The sequence below is a fragment of the Balaenoptera borealis genome (genome assembly GCF_965194805.1).
Source record: "Balaenoptera borealis genome assembly, chromosome: 3".
Classification (NCBI taxonomy): Eukaryota; Metazoa; Chordata; class Mammalia; order Artiodactyla; family Balaenopteridae; genus Balaenoptera; species Balaenoptera borealis.
This window is the reverse complement of record NC_138866.1, coordinates 160,175,952-160,193,729: the sequence shown is the minus strand read 5'-3', so window position 1 is coordinate 160,193,729 and position 17,778 is coordinate 160,175,952. Positions and strand designations below refer to the sequence as shown.

The 17,778-nt window shown below is 44.8% G+C and overlaps 1 protein-coding gene across 1 annotated transcript in view; it reads left to right on the top strand.

Annotated features, from left to right (window-relative positions):
- Nucleotides 1–1,064: 1,064 nt before the first annotated feature.
- PRKCQ (protein kinase C theta) overlaps nucleotides 1,065–17,778 on the top strand; it is a 153,443-nt gene continuing 136,729 nt past the window's right edge. The window contains exon 1 of the mRNA XM_082387147.1: nucleotides 1,065–1,227. The gene's annotated coding sequence lies outside the window, so the exon portion shown is untranslated. The remainder of the gene's footprint in view (nucleotides 1,228–17,778) is intronic.

The window sequence follows — 17,778 nt, the reverse complement described above, 5'->3', positions numbered from 1 at the left end:
GTGAGAGACAGCATACTTTTCAGGGAATATATTTTTATCTGTAAAAGGTGTGTGCGTTTGCTTTGCTGAATTCATACAGATTAGGGGGAAAAGTCAGCGTATCTGGCTTCCCAGCACAGGCCTGCCACAAGGCAGCTATGTGAATTAAGTCAGTAAACCTTTCTGGGCCTCAGTTTTTCATCTTTAGAAGTTTGGGACTAGCTGTAGTCTGAGCTGTTGTCAGCTGACAGAAGCGCGCTGATCCAACGTTAGGCTCTTCCATACATTTTTAATCTCCCTCTCTAAAAAAAGAGAAAAAAGAAAAAAAAGAAAAGAAAAAACAAAAGACAAAACAAAGGACTATTGTTTTATTTCTTAAACTAACCTGGGCTTAGTATATTATAGCAACAAAAGCCTACACCAAGTACATTTTAATCATTTCGTGGCCTAATTGAGAGCGAACGGCCCTGCAGTAACCTGTATATAGATTTTCTAACCTGAATGAAAAGTTAGTTCTACAGACCACAGGAAAAAGCACCCCAACTATCCTCATCACGATCATCAGCACCACAAACCAGGCGTAAACTCTTCCAATGACAAATGCACTGATAAGACATTGCACTACAGCTTCAAGGGCTGTCAAGTTCAAAGCAATGCAACTTGGAAATGATATATAAAACGACTGTGCAGAAACAAAGTCAGAGGTAGGACACAACCGAGGAAAGATTATCCAGCGGACAGAACGGCACCAAATCCTTCTCAGGTGGGTCGTTTTAAAAGAACAGGGTTCTAGCCCTTTCTAGTGGAAAAAGCTGGCCAAACAGCTGAAGTTCTTTTTACCTAATGACCTTGAGCATTCCCGTGGGAAGGCTCGTTTCGCTTTTCGGTTTGGTTGGATGGAGAGTCACGTGGACTCGGGGCCCCTCTGCCCGCGCGCGGCGCCTGGCTCAGCATCCCGAGCGCGGGGATGGGTCCTGGTCTCAGGGCCGAAGCCGCCGCGAGCGGAAGCGCGGGGAGGAGCGCGGGGAGGAGCGCGGGGCGGGTCCTCGGGGAGAGCGGCGCGCGGCGGGTGGTGCGCGGGCCGCGGCTCCGGGGAGGGCGTCGGGGGAGCAGTCTCGGCGGCGGGGCCGCGGGGTGACTAGCGCCCTCTGGCCGGCGCCGCCCGCGGGCGCACCCACCGCGCCGGCAGCCCGCTCCCGCCGCCGCCGCCGCCGCCCAGCCGCGCGCTCGGACCGCCGTCGCCCGCAGGTAGGTCCCTGCGCCGGGCGCCGACCGGGAGGGCAGGGGCCGCGGGGCCGGGGCCGTGCGCCCTGCGAGGGGCGGTGGGTGGCCACCCAGCTCGGGCTCCGGCTCCGAGCCGGTCCAGGAAGGGGCGAGTAGGCTGATGGCGAACTCGGAAACGGCCACTCGAGCCGCAAACTTTGGGTCTAGTTTCCGTGGTTTCTCGCGCGCGGGGTGCCCGGGATGCGCGGACCTTGGCCGGGCGGAGGCCACCGGGGAAGGGGCCGGGCCGCCGCCTCTTGCTTCTGGGGTTTTCTTTCACCTGAACGAACGGCTTGGGTGGGAGGGAGGGAGGAGGGCGGCGGAAAGTTTTGTGTTCTCGGCATGTTTTGGGAAGGAGAGGTGTTTGGTGCAGTGGCAACCTGTCCGCAGAGGAAAATAACTTCAGTTTTCTTGGCATTTGTTAGAGGATCGGATAGGGCTGCTAACACTCGCCTATAAACAAACTTGGTTTGTTTCCAGGGGCCGTCGTCAGGGCGAGGCCGGTTTTGATAGATACAAAGAAAAAAAAAGTGGTGTTTCATGCCGTAATTGTGGGTGAGAGTGGTTTTTTCCCTGGTGCTCAATCCTGTAACCTTGGTGAGAATGTTTTTCAGCTTTGAGGGCCACATGTTAAGAAAGTAGAGTCAGTGTCTTTATTTTATTGGGTTTTTAAGAGCCCCGGTTATCAGTGTGAAATGGACCTTTCATGCTAACGGCTTGGCACTCCCCCCGGGGTCAAGGAAGAGAGGCCCGGGGCAGCCTCACCTGGGAGATGCTGGGGTTTCTGCCGGGACGGCACTGCTGAGCTGCCTTGCCCTTCGGGGTTGTCCTGGTCAGAGTGGTGCTAAGAAAAGATGATTCGGTGATGGACCGAGCTGCCAAGGAGGGGGGTGGTGACACGGGGAGAAGAAGGAGAGGACACCGCTCTGTGTCCGTGGAGGGAATGACCCAAACCAAGGATGATCTGTCCCTAGGTAGCGGTAACGTGCGGGTCCCGCAGGTGCCCTGCCCTTTCTGAACACGAGTCTGGTTGTTGCTCTCCTTACATTGTTCTCTAGAACCTGTGACCACCACCGACCTTTCCTGATGGGGATACTTGATAGACAAGCCCTGTTCGTAAGGTGCGGGTCCCCCCACTCCTACCCCACACCCAAACTTGTGAATCACCATCTTCATTTCCCCCCCAACTTTGTTAACTCTTGTAAAATGGCAGTCTCACGGTGGATGCTTAATGTCTTTTAAAAAATGCTGTGTCTGGTGGGAAGGAGGGTGACATTTACTAATTTGGTTGCAAATTACTTTTGAAGTTTATGCACAGCTGTTTAAAATCCCTCGGAGATCAGTGCCATTGTTTGAGGCAGGTGTCTGCCACAGACTGATCTGGTTAGTCTTTCTTGTGCTGATTGAACATATATATATTTAAAGACGCAACATGGGAAGAGCTTCTAAAACCTTCAAAGCCCCAGCTGTGGAGCTCCTCCAAGTTAGCAATTAAGTCGAAATTAAGTTGGTTTGTTGTGGGGTTCCCCCCCCCTCGTAAACTTTTCTCTCTGATTTCAAGAGTAACCTGTGGGCATCACCAGCCTTTGTTTCAGACCCTGTGATTTTTCTTGTAAACTTTTAAAATGTAAACTTCCAGGGAGGACTCTTGTCACCCCCTCCGCCTTATCAGTTGTTCACTTCCGCCACTGTCTTGTGCGATGGTTGCTCAGGATGGCAGGTGGCTCTCAGACGAGCTTGAGCTGCTTTCCTTCTCCCAGACCCTCCTCCCTCCAACAGACACTCCCTATTGAGTCTGTTTGGAAGATACATAGGTCAACACTGGAACTTTCTTTTGCCGATGTGTCACTTGTCTTTCGGGTATGCAGGGATATTGTTCAGTAAGTCACATCGTGGTCCTTCTTCAAATCTCAAAGATCCCTCTCAACACGGAGATGAGATTTCTCTTGTTCACAGCAGGTCCTGGAGGCTCCCTCGAATAGCCCATTTGTCTTTGGCCATTTCTATAAAGGTCCCTCATGCCATTGTAATATATTGTCTCTCTTCTGTGGAAAAGACGAAATTCTTTTGTGTCATGAATTTGGTGTTTTATCTAAAATTCCATGTAGACTGGGTTCAGGATTTTCTTTTGAGAGTGTGGGCTTCTGGTAGAAATCTACTAGGAGATTAGGAGTAAAGCTCCACAAATCTCCTTATAATGCAGAATTTGATGATAGGACATTTGCCTTCCTTTAAAATAGGAATTGGAATTAGTACTTCCTGTTCTTAGTGCATTTCATGTTTTAGAGTTACTGATTATGTTGTTGGCCCTTGAAAGTATTGCTGATATAGTAATCAAATGTGACTGTTTGTTAATAAGGGTATTTTTGATTTCAGGTGGCTTCCATTTTAGAGGGTTCAATCTTTTATCTGTTTTTCAAGTAATTTTCACAAATCATTTCATAAAAATAAAAAATGGTTATAAGTCCCAGGGAATACCGATGTATAATGTGGTTTCATATTTACATAATTTTGTTGCCCAAAATCAGATTGTAATTAAAAAGTAGGGAAATTAGTCTTGTGGTGACATGACATAGCATTAAACTCATTCTTTCTGTTTCTGTCTATTTTAAAACTTTAAGTGTCTCGTTTTCAAGCAGCAAATCATTCAGGTTTGCTTTCTAATATGTATTTTAACTGTTAAGGCAGAAATTAGGAGAAACTCATAGGAAAACATGATGTCGAGGCGAAAAAGAGAAAAGGTGTTTCCTTGCAATAATGGAAACATCTTTCATTATTTTAACCTGTCAAGCACTTATACACAAATTCACATTGCTCTGTCATCTAAAGATATCCTTGGTGCAAAATGAGAACCAGAGGTTTCTGAAATTAAGAATAGCACATCCTAAGCCTACAGGCATAGATTTCTGCTCTGGGATTAAATTAGCAGATATTCAGAGCCACTCACTCTGGCAGCACATACTTCTACAGATTGATGTTAACTTTTGTCTTTTCAATTTTATTGGAGCGTAGTTGATTTACAATGTTAGTTTCAGGTGTACAGCAAAAGTGGTTCAGTTATACATATACATATATCCTTTTTCAGATTCTTTCCCCATATAGGTTATTACAGACTATTGAGTAGAGTTTCCTGTGCTATACAGTAGGTCCTTGTTGGTTTTCTATTTTATATTTAGTAGTGTATGTATGTTAATCCCAAGCTCCTAATTTATCCCCACCCACACACACACACATTTCCCCTTTGGTAACCATAGGTTTGTTTTCAAAATCTGTGAGTCTGTTTCATAAGTGAGTTCATTTATATCATTTTTTAAAAAATTATGATGTTAACTTTTGAATTAAGCTAATACTATTGATGGTAATCAGAGCCAGTAAAAGCAATAAGGCATGGTTTTATTGATGTATTATTATTTATAATTTATGTGCCAGATATTATACTCAATTTTATTTGTACTTGACGGACATTACTGTTTGTAATGTTTAATCTTTGCGAAGCTTATATAAATTTGATATCACCGTCACCACCACCATCACCATCCGAATTCTGCAGATGGGGAAACGGAGGCTCAGGGAGGTTGTCACTTGCCCAGCTCTTCCAGCTGGTAACTGTTAGAATCCGGTGGGTGTGATCGCCAAGCATTGCCATAAACCACAGAGCTAGACGGCCTACCAATTAAATATTTTAAATTGTGATAAAATACACGTAATAAAATTTCCCATCTTAATCATTTTTAAATGTGCAGTTCAGCGGCATTAAGTACATTCACATTGTCATGCAGCTATCACCACCATCCATCTACAGAGCTCTTTTCATCTTGCAAAACTGAAACTATGTACCCATTAAACAATAACTCCCCATCCATCCCTTCCTCCAGCCCCTTAAAACCTCCCTTCTACTTTCTTTGAATTTGACTGCTCTAGGGACCTCATATAAATGGAATCAGACGGTATTTGTCTTTTTGTGAATTGCTTATTTCACTTAGCTTAATGTCCTTCAGGTTCGTCTATGTTGTAGCCCGTGTCAGAATTTCCTTCCTTTTTTAAGGCTGAATAGTATTCCATTGTATGTATCTACCACATTTTGTTTATCAATTCATCTGTTCATGGACGCTTGGGCTGCTTCCACATTTTGGCTTACGAGTAGTGCTGCTATGAATATGGATGTATCTCTTCAAATTTCTGCTTTAAATTCTTTTGGCTGTATACCCAGAAGTGGAATTGCTGGATTAAATGATAATTTCGGGTTTAGTTTTTTGAGGAGCCACCACACTGTTTTCTATGGCGGCTGCACCATGTGACACTCCCACCAACAGCGCACGAGGGTGTCAGTGTCTCCCGTCCTCGCCAATACTCGACACCCGTTATTTTCTGTTTTTTGATAGTTGGCATCCTAATGGGTGTGAGGTTAACCAATTAACCAGTTAGCTTTTTACCAAATCATTTGGTGCACGATGTGGGGGTTCTCTGGGCCGATGCTGCTCCTGAATTTGTTTTTTCCTATCTCACCTCGTGCTTATGTCCCTTTTTCTAGCGAAGAATAATTGGAGGACTTATTACTCCAGCACCTCCTGGAGGACTAGGGAACCCATGGGCAGGAGGGCTCCTGACAGATAAACACCGGGTCTCTCTAGGGAGGGCTGCCCCTGCTTATGTGAAGGACCTCGTGCTTTAGCAATGAATAGTTGTGGAGAATCAAGTAAGCGTGGCGTTAGTATTAAGGACACTAAATGTGCAGAACAGACCCTTTGCAGAAGATTAGGTAAAGGTTGAGTTATCTCTTATATGTGACCAAAACAAGACAAATTCTTAGGACAGTGGAGAGAACCAAAAAGTTGATGGCTGTGGTTTCATCCATCAAGCTTTTGTTGGGAGGCTCAGAGCCGCACGCTGTATGTATAACCCACCCGGGGTGGGGGGGAGATGCAGCCAGATGAAGGGGAAGTTATAAGTGTGATGATTTCATCATGTATTGGGTTGGCCAAAGAGATTGTTTGGGGTTTTTTCTTTATAACGTCTTATGGAAAAACCCAATGAACTTTTTGGCCAGCCCAATATTTGTATTGTTATATGTCAGTTTATAATATTATGGTGCATGACAGTGTTATATGTTTATTTTGTCTGTTTCTTGCTCTAGAGTATAAGCTCCCTGAGGGCTGGCGTTTGTCCGTAGCCGTATTCCCAGCTCCTACAGTAGTGCTGGCACGTAGTGAGTAAATGAGTGCAGAATGAGTGTGTAAGCGCGGTACTAGGGGCATACGTGGTGCCATGGGAGCACTAGATCTGGGGCATCTGAGAAGATGTCCCAGAGAAAGCAATGGCTCAGCTGAAACCTGAGGATGTTCTGGAAGGTGGGAACAGCGTTTTAGGATTGGTGTGAGCATGACATCCTAGCGAGGGAAAGGAAGACAGTCTGGATTGAGCACAGCGGGTGAATGAGTAGAGGGGCTGAGCCCAGAGTTCCCCCTCAAAGTGTGCTACTGGCATCAACTACACTCTCTAGTTGAAAGTACAAAGAGCAGACCCTTAGTTGCCCTTGGCTATCTTACCCTCCTTCCCATCTCTGCCCTCTGAGTTGTTCACACTGAGTAGATGCTAAAGTAAGCATCTAGCAAGTAGAGTGTTGCCAAGATATGGGTGAGTTTCCAAAGCAAGCCAAGTGCTGTGAATTCATGGTCAGATAAGACAACTCTCCTCAGCCCAGGTGAGCAAGAAGGCAAGTCTTTCATGCAAGTCAGCTGACCTGTCTTTCTTTCAGTTTGGGGAGAAATTCACGTCAGCTGTGTGTGTAGCGCTTTTAGAGCAGTCGTCTTCAGCATTTTCCATTCTGTGGTCCGTTAATGTTTTCAGCGATACAAAAACAGGCCTCTCACCCAGTGTTTTTTAAACTGCAAGACACAATCCATTATTGGATTATGAAATTAACTTACTGTGTTGGAACAAGCGTATCTTTAAACATGAAATCGAATAGAACAGAAAAGACCAGCATGCATTTCATGTAGCAAGAGTAATTCATGAAATTTGGGGTCCTGGAGTTTGGGACATTTGTCTTACCCAAAAGCTTGAAAATGATAGACCCATGACATTTAGTTTTCTATAATGTTCCTTTTAAGTTATAGAAGCACACAAGCGCAGGCCTGGAGGGAGGGCAGGAGAAAGTGACATTAGTTGAGTGATCATCGTGCAGGTGCCTGGATACGTGGGATTATTTACTCCTGAAGTCCTGCTCATTGGGTGGATCATCCACAGTTTACAGAGGAGACGCTGAGGCTTGTAGAGGTTAAGAAACTTGATCAAGGGTTACGTGACAAATGACTAGCTGTGAACCCTGATCTCTTGGCTCACAATTTAATCTTCTTTTCAGGCCTCCATAGATTGTATTCCCAAAATTTGAAGACATCTTCTCAGGGAACGTGTTATAACCATATTCCACATTAGTTAAGAGGAATATGGACTTTGGGATATACCCCATCAACTTCTTAAGGAACTAAGTCACATAGGAAGAAGTAGTATTGATTAAACAGACCAGGGCTGTTGACAAAGATGAAAAGGGCCACTCTTTCCTCCCCCTGAAGCTTTCCCCTGCTGCTGGGAGAAGCAGCCTCAGTGGAGCCATGTGAGGTGACGTGCTTTCCTTTCTAAAGCTGGGATCCCTGGGGCCATAGCTGAGTCCCACTGTCTACTTTTCCCAGTGTGTATCCAGACGCTGATGAGTTTCTACTGGACAAAATTATGCAATTATGCAAATTCCTGGTGCGTGATTCCATGATTTCCAGCATCTGCCAGGCTTTCAGACTTCGCCTGGTCAACTCTCTTTCCCTTTCTACAGCAGCTATTTCAGACCGTCTCCTGCCACCGTCACCCCCTCAGCCTGCTTCGCTGAGAAAATGGAAGTTTTCCTGATGAAAACCACCTTACCCTGAGATCACAGGGCTACAAGCCCAACTCTCTCTGGATCCACCCTCCCATCCTCCCTGTCTTTTACAATGAAAAAAAAAAAAAAAAAAAAAAAAGCCTCACCTGTCTAATGTTCATCCTCCATTGAAGCTCTGGAATCCATTTCTTCTTCCTCCTTGAGAATCTCATTCTCTTGATTATGTCCTCTTGCACCTGTATTTTCCTTCCCTCCCTCATGCCTGGCCCCATTCTCACTGCACAGACAGGCTGAAATCCCTCCCTTCTTTGAAGAGAAAGGCCATCCTTCTGTGCTTTCCTCCAGCTACTTCTCTCTTTCCTCTTCTTCACAACCAGACTCCTTACATTGTCCTCTGCATCTGCTGCTCTGTCCTCCCTCCATGTCTTGGCCACAGACATCTGGCATTGCCTCTGCTGCCCCTGGGAATGTATCCCATTCCTGTTCCCTTTTGCTGATTCTTGCTAAATTCCGCTCCCGTCTTCCTTGACTTCTCTGCAGCAGACCGGGTACTGAGCATCTCTGGATTCTCCGAGCAACGTCTTCCTCCCATCCCCCCTTCCCGTCCTCCTTCCTTCCTCTCCTGTGCTTTGCAAGCGACGCCTCTCCTTTCCGTCCCCTGGAAGGTTGATGTTCCTCAGTGTTCTCACCCCGTGGGTAAGCTCATCCCTCACTGACCTTAACAGCCGCCTCCTGGCTGACCACTGCCCCACCATGACCTATCCAGAGTCCTCTTTTGCGGCTGCTTGATGGGCGCATCCAACACCCCCTGCCCCAAACTGCAGGCGTCGTCTTCCCCTTTCTCTTTCCACAGACCCGCCTCCCGTTCTTTTCTGTATCTGGCGCTGGCATCACCTGTCCTTGCACGAGCAGAAATCTGGACGTTTTCCTTGACTTCTCACCTCCGCAGCTCCCCCCAAACCAAGTTCTGTTAGTTGCACCCCCTGCTTATCTTTTTATTCCATCCACCTTCTCCAGCTCCCACTCTATTTGCAGGTCACCACCATTTCTCTTCTGGATCACTGCCAGAAACTCCCCACTGGTCTCTGTTACTATGGACTATCCTCCGCGCTGCAGCTGGGAGGATCCTTCTAGAACCCAGATCTGAGCTTGTCACTCCTTGCTTTAAGCTCTCCAGCGGCTACCCAGTGTACTTGGAATGAAAGCTGGACCCTGTAACGTGAATTAGAAGGTTCTAGTTGGTCTGCACTCCCCTGTCCTCTCCAGCCTCATCTCTCCAGCACCACACACATCACTTTCCTCCAAGTCCAAGCCTCTTTGGGTTCCCTAGCGGTTCCATGCGTCCCATTGCCTTATGGAACTTTCTGCCCTACCTCTAACCCCTCCTTCCTTTGGCTGTTCTCTACATTTTCAGTGCCTAACTTAGACAGTTTTCCTCTGGAAAACTCTTCCTCCAAATTAGGATTTTGTTTCCTCCCACATGCCCTTAAAGCACGTACGAGATCATCTACATACAGCACTTAGCCCCATGCGTGGCAACCAGTCAATACACATTAGCTGGCACGGCACAAACCAGTATATACTGATTTCTTTACCTTTAGATGTTCCAAATAGATTGTAAACTCTCTGAGGGCGGAAGGCACATTCTCTTATTCTTGATTGAATCCCTGGTATCTAGCACTGTTTCTGATGCATAGTAGGTGCTCAGTAAATGTTAGTGGAATAAATAAATGAGCCACACATTTTAGAACCTTTATTGTCTAAGGGACTGTGTGCTAATCCCAATCTAGTAGTTTAAATGTTTGCACAAATAGAATCATCATCTTCAGCAATTTTTGCCTGTGGGTCTCTGGAATTATCTAGATACGTTCTACTACAGAGTCAGAGTTGAAGGTGATGGGAAACATTTAAAAATGCAAAGAGGCATCTTGCTACAATGGAAAAACTCCATCTCCCCATCTCTGTGGTATGATTTTCTCCCTCTGTCATCCTCATAGTTTCTCACTTTGCTGGGAGATGCCAATAATAAAAGGAAAAAAGATTAAGAATGATCAGGAAATAAAAAGTAATATTGAAATATTCTGAAACATCCTACAAGGTTGAGGCAGTTTGTAAAGATTAAATGCAAATATACAGCGAACTCAAAATTATTTTAATAAAAAGAAATTATCAAAGGGTAAAAGAGGTTAAAAAATTTAATGAAACGATAAAAGATTTTAAGGATTCTTCAGAACAAAATCATCATGACCTTAAACTTCATTAAGAAAGGTAAAAAGTAAAAGACTAAATTTGAGAATTAGGACAATAAAGGCATGCCAAAGATTAAATAATTGAGAATATTCAAAGAAAAATATCTTAAAGAATAATAAATTATTTAGGGAACTCACTGAAAGTGTAACCAAAAATATGGAACCAGAGGGGGAAAAAAACAATCTTTCAAAGAAGATTAAAAATAAATCCCAGCAATAATAAAATGAGCACTAGCATGGGTTCCTAATGGCAAGTAAGCATAGCTAAAACACTGTTAAAACTGGAGCTTAGGGTTTTAACCTCAAAAGCCCGTGTCGCCTCAATGGGATTTCAGAGGCAGTTTTTAGTATACTTGCTGTGTGAATGCCATCATGTTTCAGGGGAAATGCTCTGTGAGTTCCACTGTGACATTTCCCTGGGGGGTGGGCGGGGGGGGGGTCACACAAGGGCAACCAAAGGGTTACGCTCATGTTTGACTGCAGAACAAGGGAGACACTTCTAACTGTGTGAGACTTAGCATCCCTTCCTTCCAGAGCCTAATGGCTTCTCCATCCCGTGTCTCCTGCTTTCCTTTGGGAAATAAGAAAATCAGGTGGCCCCCGAAGTGCATTCCTCACCTTGTTCATGGAGCCTCTTCTCAACCAGAGCCCCTTTGGCAGTTACCCAAGAAAGTGTCTTTGTGTGTTGTACCTTTTCTGTGTAGCTTGTAATGTGTTACCCTCCCTCTTATGCTTTCTCATGTCTCTGGGGACTTGAGATTCTGTCTAGCTCATAAGCAGAGCTCAATAATGATATTCTAATTCAATTAGTATTTCCTGAGGAAGCTCACCTATTCCAGGTCTTCTATTTCCTTCTCTTTCTTAAACTCTTGGCACAGAGCTCACACCGCATCTTGACTTGAGGAAGCTCATGAAACCTCTCCTAGTCTGGGAATAGATTCTATTTTTCTCTCATCGCTAACAAGAAGGATTCTGACTTTGAATGTCACATTTTTCAGGGCCTAATCATCAGTGCTAAGAGCCCTAAGCCCTGCAATGTTGGCCTGTCTGCTTAAGGTGAATGTTAAGGGTCTGGCTGAGAAGTGGTGCATAGGGCCAAGTACATTGTTACAGTTCGGTGCATTGACGTCTGTTTGGCCAGACTCTATACCCTGTCACCTGTTTGCCTTCCTCCCCTCCCCTCCCCTGCCCAGTACCATTGTGCCAGTCCCTCCACCTTGCTTTCCAGGTCCCTTGCAATAAATGAAGACACATGGGAGTTGGCACACAAGGGTATTAATCCAGATTAGATTGTTTTTTTCAGTAGCAGAGACTGGAGAGAGGCTATAGGATCTTGGGGCATCCTTCCCCCTGCCTTTGTCCAGCTTTTCCATGGCCTTGCCAGTCTTCCCGAGCCATCCAACAGTGAAGGCAGATGGAAAAGTCACAGAAATGGGGGCTAGGAGACCCACGTTCTCATTCCTGCTTTGTCATATTGACCATAAGATGAGTGAGTCGGATGAGGAGTCTGTAGGATCCCTCCTGATCCTAATATTTTGTAGCTGTTTGGGGGGCGGGGGGTTCTTTTGATATCTACACATTCTAGTCACACCAGGATTTCACCCAGGCACCTGCCGTGGTGCAGCAGTGGATACATTTCATGGATCCCAGTCTGTAGTTAGCCCGCTCGTAAGCACGGGTGTAGAATAGAGACTATAACCAGTAGTGTAACCCTTCACCAGTAAATGGGAGTGCAGTCACCCAAACACTGAAATCATTCCACTGTTGTTTAGACTTTGCAAATTAAAACTTCACATGATAACAACACATTTTTTCTTCTACCGTGTCAGTGATGACAGTAGCACAAGAAATCTAATAACAACCAGGTTTTCTCTCAAAATGCCGATTCTCCAAAAAGAACAACTTGATTTCCTCAGTGGACTTTGTTTCTGGAAGATAAGATCGTGAGGAATAGCAACCAGATAGCATCTTCTCCCCTCTAAGAATGGGAACTGTTTTCATTCTTCTGCATCAGTCATTGGAAAAGAAAAATAAATTAGCATGTATTTTTAAGGACATATTTAGGCTGTACAGATGGAGTGATATTCACAGTAGCCATAAATAAACTCTCTCATCAGAGTAATCTCACATGCAGCTGAGCCAGTCCTAGATAGTTTTGTAAAAATCCTTTTAATGTTGAAATAATTCAGGGAGAAATAGAATGCATAATTCCAAGTTCTGGAGCAGAGGCAGCCTGAATATTTGCCAAAGGTTCAGCACAAAATACTTTAACCTTCCTCCATTCCAATAAAAAGAAGGATTTTACAACAGGGATTCTTTCCTAGTTCCTGGGCATTGAGATTTGTTATTATTTATAGTGCACTTGGGAACTTTGATGAAAAGTGCTTTAGGAAAGAAAGAAAGCCACGTGAGCAGTAGGAAAGGCTTTGCATTACTTATTAAAATAAAATGCAACTTACTTGACCCCAAATTGCCAATATTGCTGAGCATAAACTAGCACATAATTTTAGAAATTAATGAAGGCAAAGTTATCCGTTAACAGTTTCCCACAGGTGGAGCTGGTAGAGAGAAATGTCATTACATAACATCATTTTTGAGTTTTATTATTTCAGTTGAAATGAAAGAAACAAGGGTAAGCCTTTCTCTTTTGAGAACAGACTAGAGGTATTCAGAACAGAGAAAATATATCTTCCTTTAAATATACAAAATCAGTTTTCTCCTGAAAAAATATCGTAGATATTTTCTCATGGAAAAATAGTCTAGACCTCTAGGTCTAAATATCTAGACCCAGAGAGAGATCACACCATTTATTCAAGTACTGGTCTATCTATCTCAAGACGTTTAGCAATATAGCTAAGAAAGCAAATTATAAAGAACCAACAAACATTCTGCAGGTCCAAAAAGTGAGACACATATTTGTTTGGATATTTGTCTAAAAACTACCATTAGGAAAGTTCAGACTGAATTCCAGGGAATTTTAATCCACACACTGCATTTTCTTAGCCTTTTTGCAAGATGGAATCAGAGGATTACATTTTCTAAGGACCATTTTTTTTAAAAGCTTGAGCACTCATCAGTTAAGTGTGACATAGGCTTGAAATAAGAGTTGGTGATAAGTAATTAAGTGAAGTACAACTTAGCACATGGTGACAGTGGACCAATGCGACTGTCCTGAACTTGTCAAGGCTGTGGTGTACTATTTATTTGACCTAGAATATTGCTTTGGATATCAGTCACTGTGTAACAGACTTCCCCGACACTTAGTGCCTTAAAACAACACCGTTTTATTTGCTCGTGATTCTGTGGCTCAGGAATGTGGGCTGGTTCTGCTCCTGATGGATTCACCTGGCGTCTCTCGTGAGGTTATGCACAGATCTGAGATGGGACCACTCATATATTATATGGCACTTGGTAGGTATGGCTCGAAGACTGGGACATCACGCTCCCTCTCTGTGCAGCTACCTTGGGCTTCCTTTCATGGTAATTAGATCCTCAGAGTGAGTGTTCCCAACACACAAAGGCTCGCATCTCTTAAGGGCCACACTAAGAAGACACAGAGCATCACGGAGTTCTACTGGTCCAAGCAAGTCCCAGGCCAGCCAAGATCACGGGGAGGGGCCCGGCCAAGTGGCATTGCAGAATAGCTTTGGAATGGGAGGTGCTCTTGCAGCCATCTTTGGAAACACAGTCTAGCACAAATATTTAGGCTGTTATAGGATAACATTTCATAAAAGTGACCTCACGTTTATTTTCTGAGATGGAGCCTCTTCACTCTCCTGACAGAAGGATGCGACGAAAACAAAAATCTGATTGCCATTCTCTGCCTTGCTCTGTGTCACCTACAAAATAAGATCCAGACCCTTCACATGGCTTGTCCCAGGTCCTTCCCCTGCCTGTCCCCTGCCTGCCTCTCAGCCTCGCTCTCACAAGGTCCCGAGCACCAGTCGTTCTTCAACCGCCTCTTGGTTAGCACAGCTCCACGTGGGACCACGTGCCTGGGATGCACTTCTTCCCATCGCATCCTCACTTGGCTGACCCCTCAGACATCACTGCCTCTGCGAAGGCTCCTCCACCCCCTGCTGTATTAAAGCATCCATCCTCCCGCGGGAGTGCAGGGATCCGAGTCTCTCTCTCCAGTCCAGCCCTGGCTTTGTTCCCCACAGAGCAAGCGCTCAGGCATTAAAGTCAGCGTAGTCTACGCACAGGGTAGAGTGGCGGGGTGCCTGGAGGGAAGACCAGAAAACCCCAAACAGGAAGAAGGCGGTGTGAGAAGGAGGTCAGAGCCGTGAAGAGTGAGCCGAGCGACGGAACCGGAGGTGGATGCAGAACCGCCAACGTGCAGAGAGAGAAAGGGAACACGCTAGACACACAGAGGACGAGAGACGAGCTGAAACAGAGTATTCAATGAGAGCGTAGTGTCATGGGTAAGAAGGAAGAGACAGAAGGCTGACATCGGACCCAGCCATGTGCATCCACAGAGATGCGGGAACCGCGCCCCGTCGGGGCATCCCGGACGTGCAGTTAAAAGGCGGGGCACCCCGATGCCAAACAATACACAACCTCACTCCTCTGCACACCTTCTCTACAGGTGCCTGCCCAACCAAGAGGGCGGGAGAGAAGTTGGGCAAAGGGAAGAAGAGTTGCTGCTTCCAGGAAAACCTGTGGGACCATCACTCCTCAGTCTGCGGTGGTGCTTATTTCGCTTGGCTGAATAGCTTTCCTCCTGAGCCAAATTGACTGAATAACGTCAAAGTGAAACTGTTGTACTTGACGCTGGTGACAAGGTTCAGGGGAAGTGGTGTGACTCAGGGGAGGGAGGATGTAGCTAATCCCCAGCGAGGAAGACCCACCTTGAAAGAGCAGGAGCCGCCTTTTGACAAAACAACCCTAAAGGAAGTAATCGTCGTGAGAAAATATGTTTTCTGCTAAGTGGTGGAAGAAGAAAATATGACCATCCTTCCTTTGACTCTGTTGAGTGTATAAACTCAGTACTAATACTTATAACTAACTTGGATTGAGCTTTTTCTGCATCCAGGAGCTGCTCTCATCCGTTTACATCTATTAACTCACTTGAGGTGGGTCCTGGTGATTGTCCCCATTTTACAGGTGAGGAAACCAGTTAAACAGCCTGTTCAAAGTCACCGAGCTGCTAAACTGCAGAGCTGGGATTTGAACGTAGGCAGTTTGATGCCGTAGTCCATCTTCCTAATGCTCTACTTGGCTTAGGCTGAATATGGCAATATACTGTATCTACTGACTCAGTTTTTAAAAATACTACCTGACAGTGGTATTAATTCTAAGAAATGCGTTTTGAGACTTCTTTCCCTCTGTATATCTCAATTAAGGTTTGGGACACATTTTTAAATGGCAAGTTCTATCAGCTCTGGACACGGGGACACACACACACACACACACACACACACACACACACACACACACACACACACACACACACACACACACACACACACACACACACACACACACACACACACACACACACACACACACACACACACACACACACACACACACCTGCCGTAATTTGCAAAGAGCTGTGCAGAAGAAAATGTGTTTAATTAAAAATGAGTGCGAAATGCAGCCAGATTAACCTTCTTTGGTGATAACTTTGAAGTTTGAACTTTGACTTTGTAAGGCAGTTCTGGAAATGAGAAGAATGACATGTTCTTATGCTGTGAGATATACTTAAATTGTTTCTCAGTATATACCTGAGGTAACTTTGTAATTTGCTCTTTTTTTTTTTTTTAAAGCATTTATTACCCCCTGAAGCACACAGCACTCCTGACCTTACCTTTTATTTTTTTAAATTTTATTTTATTTATTTATTTATTTAATTTATTTATTTATGGCTGTGTTGGGTCTTCATTTCTGTGCGAAGGCTTTCTCTAATTGCAGCAAGTGGGGGCCACTCTTCATCGCCGTGCGTGGGCCTCATTATCGCAGCCTCTCTTGTTGCGGAGCACAGGCTCCAGACGCGCAGGCTCAGTAATTGTGGCTCACGGGCCTAGTTGCTCCGCGGCATGTGGGATCTTCCCAGACCAGGGCTCGAACCCGTGTCCCCTGCATTGGCAGGCAGATTCTCAACCACTGCGCCACCAGGGAAGCCCTGTAATTTGCTCTTTAGTCAGTATATCTATGAAATCACTGGTAAGATTCAAATTAATTTTCTTATCCCTTTTATGTCTATTGCTTATTAATTGTTGTTATTTGACAAGTTTCTGAAGCACAAGATTCCAAACAGTTCAGTGATATCCTTATTCAAGAAAACATTTCTTTTGCCAATATTTTCCAAAGAATAATTTTTTAAAATCTCAAGAACTCTGTACTTTATTATTTTTCTGGTTGGTTTGCAAAATAACACCTAGAAATATCATAGATATTTCATATTTGAGCAAATGGGCAGTTTTCAGAGGTTGAATATAAATATTAGTCCTGAAAATAAATAAGTAGGAAAATTATAGTAGCCACCGAGGCACATAACACCCATGATGCATCGTCTTGGGGGCAGAAATGTAGCGTATCTGTGCTTTCTGCGGCTTCTGTTTCAACCTTATCCTTCTGACCTTCGTGGACCCCTGCTGTGCAGTCCTCCCCAGGCAGCACTTTTAGAGGATTTATGGGTTTGGCCATAGAGGGAGGGAGGAAGCTGTGACCAATACAGAGGAATTTGTTTTTTCTTGGAAGACGTCCCAGCAAATCAAAGGGTGACTGCCTTTGGAATGCTACTTCCCACCTGATGTCAAAATACCCTCCAGTACGCACCGCCCGACAGTCCTCACTTCACTTTATTCCAGTACCTCAAATTCTGCCAAATAGAAGTTTAAGAAACACAGATCCTCTTAAAAATGCAAGTACTGCTGAGATTTCCTTCACACGTTAGAGTGGCTTAATCAGTAACTTAGAGAAAATGGAAACTTTTACAAGATGGAGGGGGCGGGGATTTATTCAGTCCACACGTGTTAATTGATCAAGCCCTTCACTGATCGTTATCAGCGATTGATCCAGGTGTTGGGAATACAGCGGAGAAAAGAGGGCCAAGGTCTCAGCCCTCACGGAGGAGTAAGATAAAAAATAAACAGTATGTAAATAAGATAATTTAGATCATGGCAGTGCTGTGAAATTACAGTAAAGAGAGTGAAGAACTAAAGAGATGAGTTTCTGGAACCTGGCCTGTTCTTAGATTACTAAGTGCTTTCTTTCTGTGGAGAGGGAGGGAGAGGAAGAACATCTGATAGGCACTCACTGCCATAAAATCATGGTTAGAAAAAAAAGTAAAAAAGCAGGGTGCAGACAAGTCGTCAGGAGATATGGAAAAAGCATGTTCTGTCCCTCCCTGGTCCCAAGGGATACATAACCCTTGTCTTCTTTGTTCCTCCCTGAGGCCCTTTGTCATCA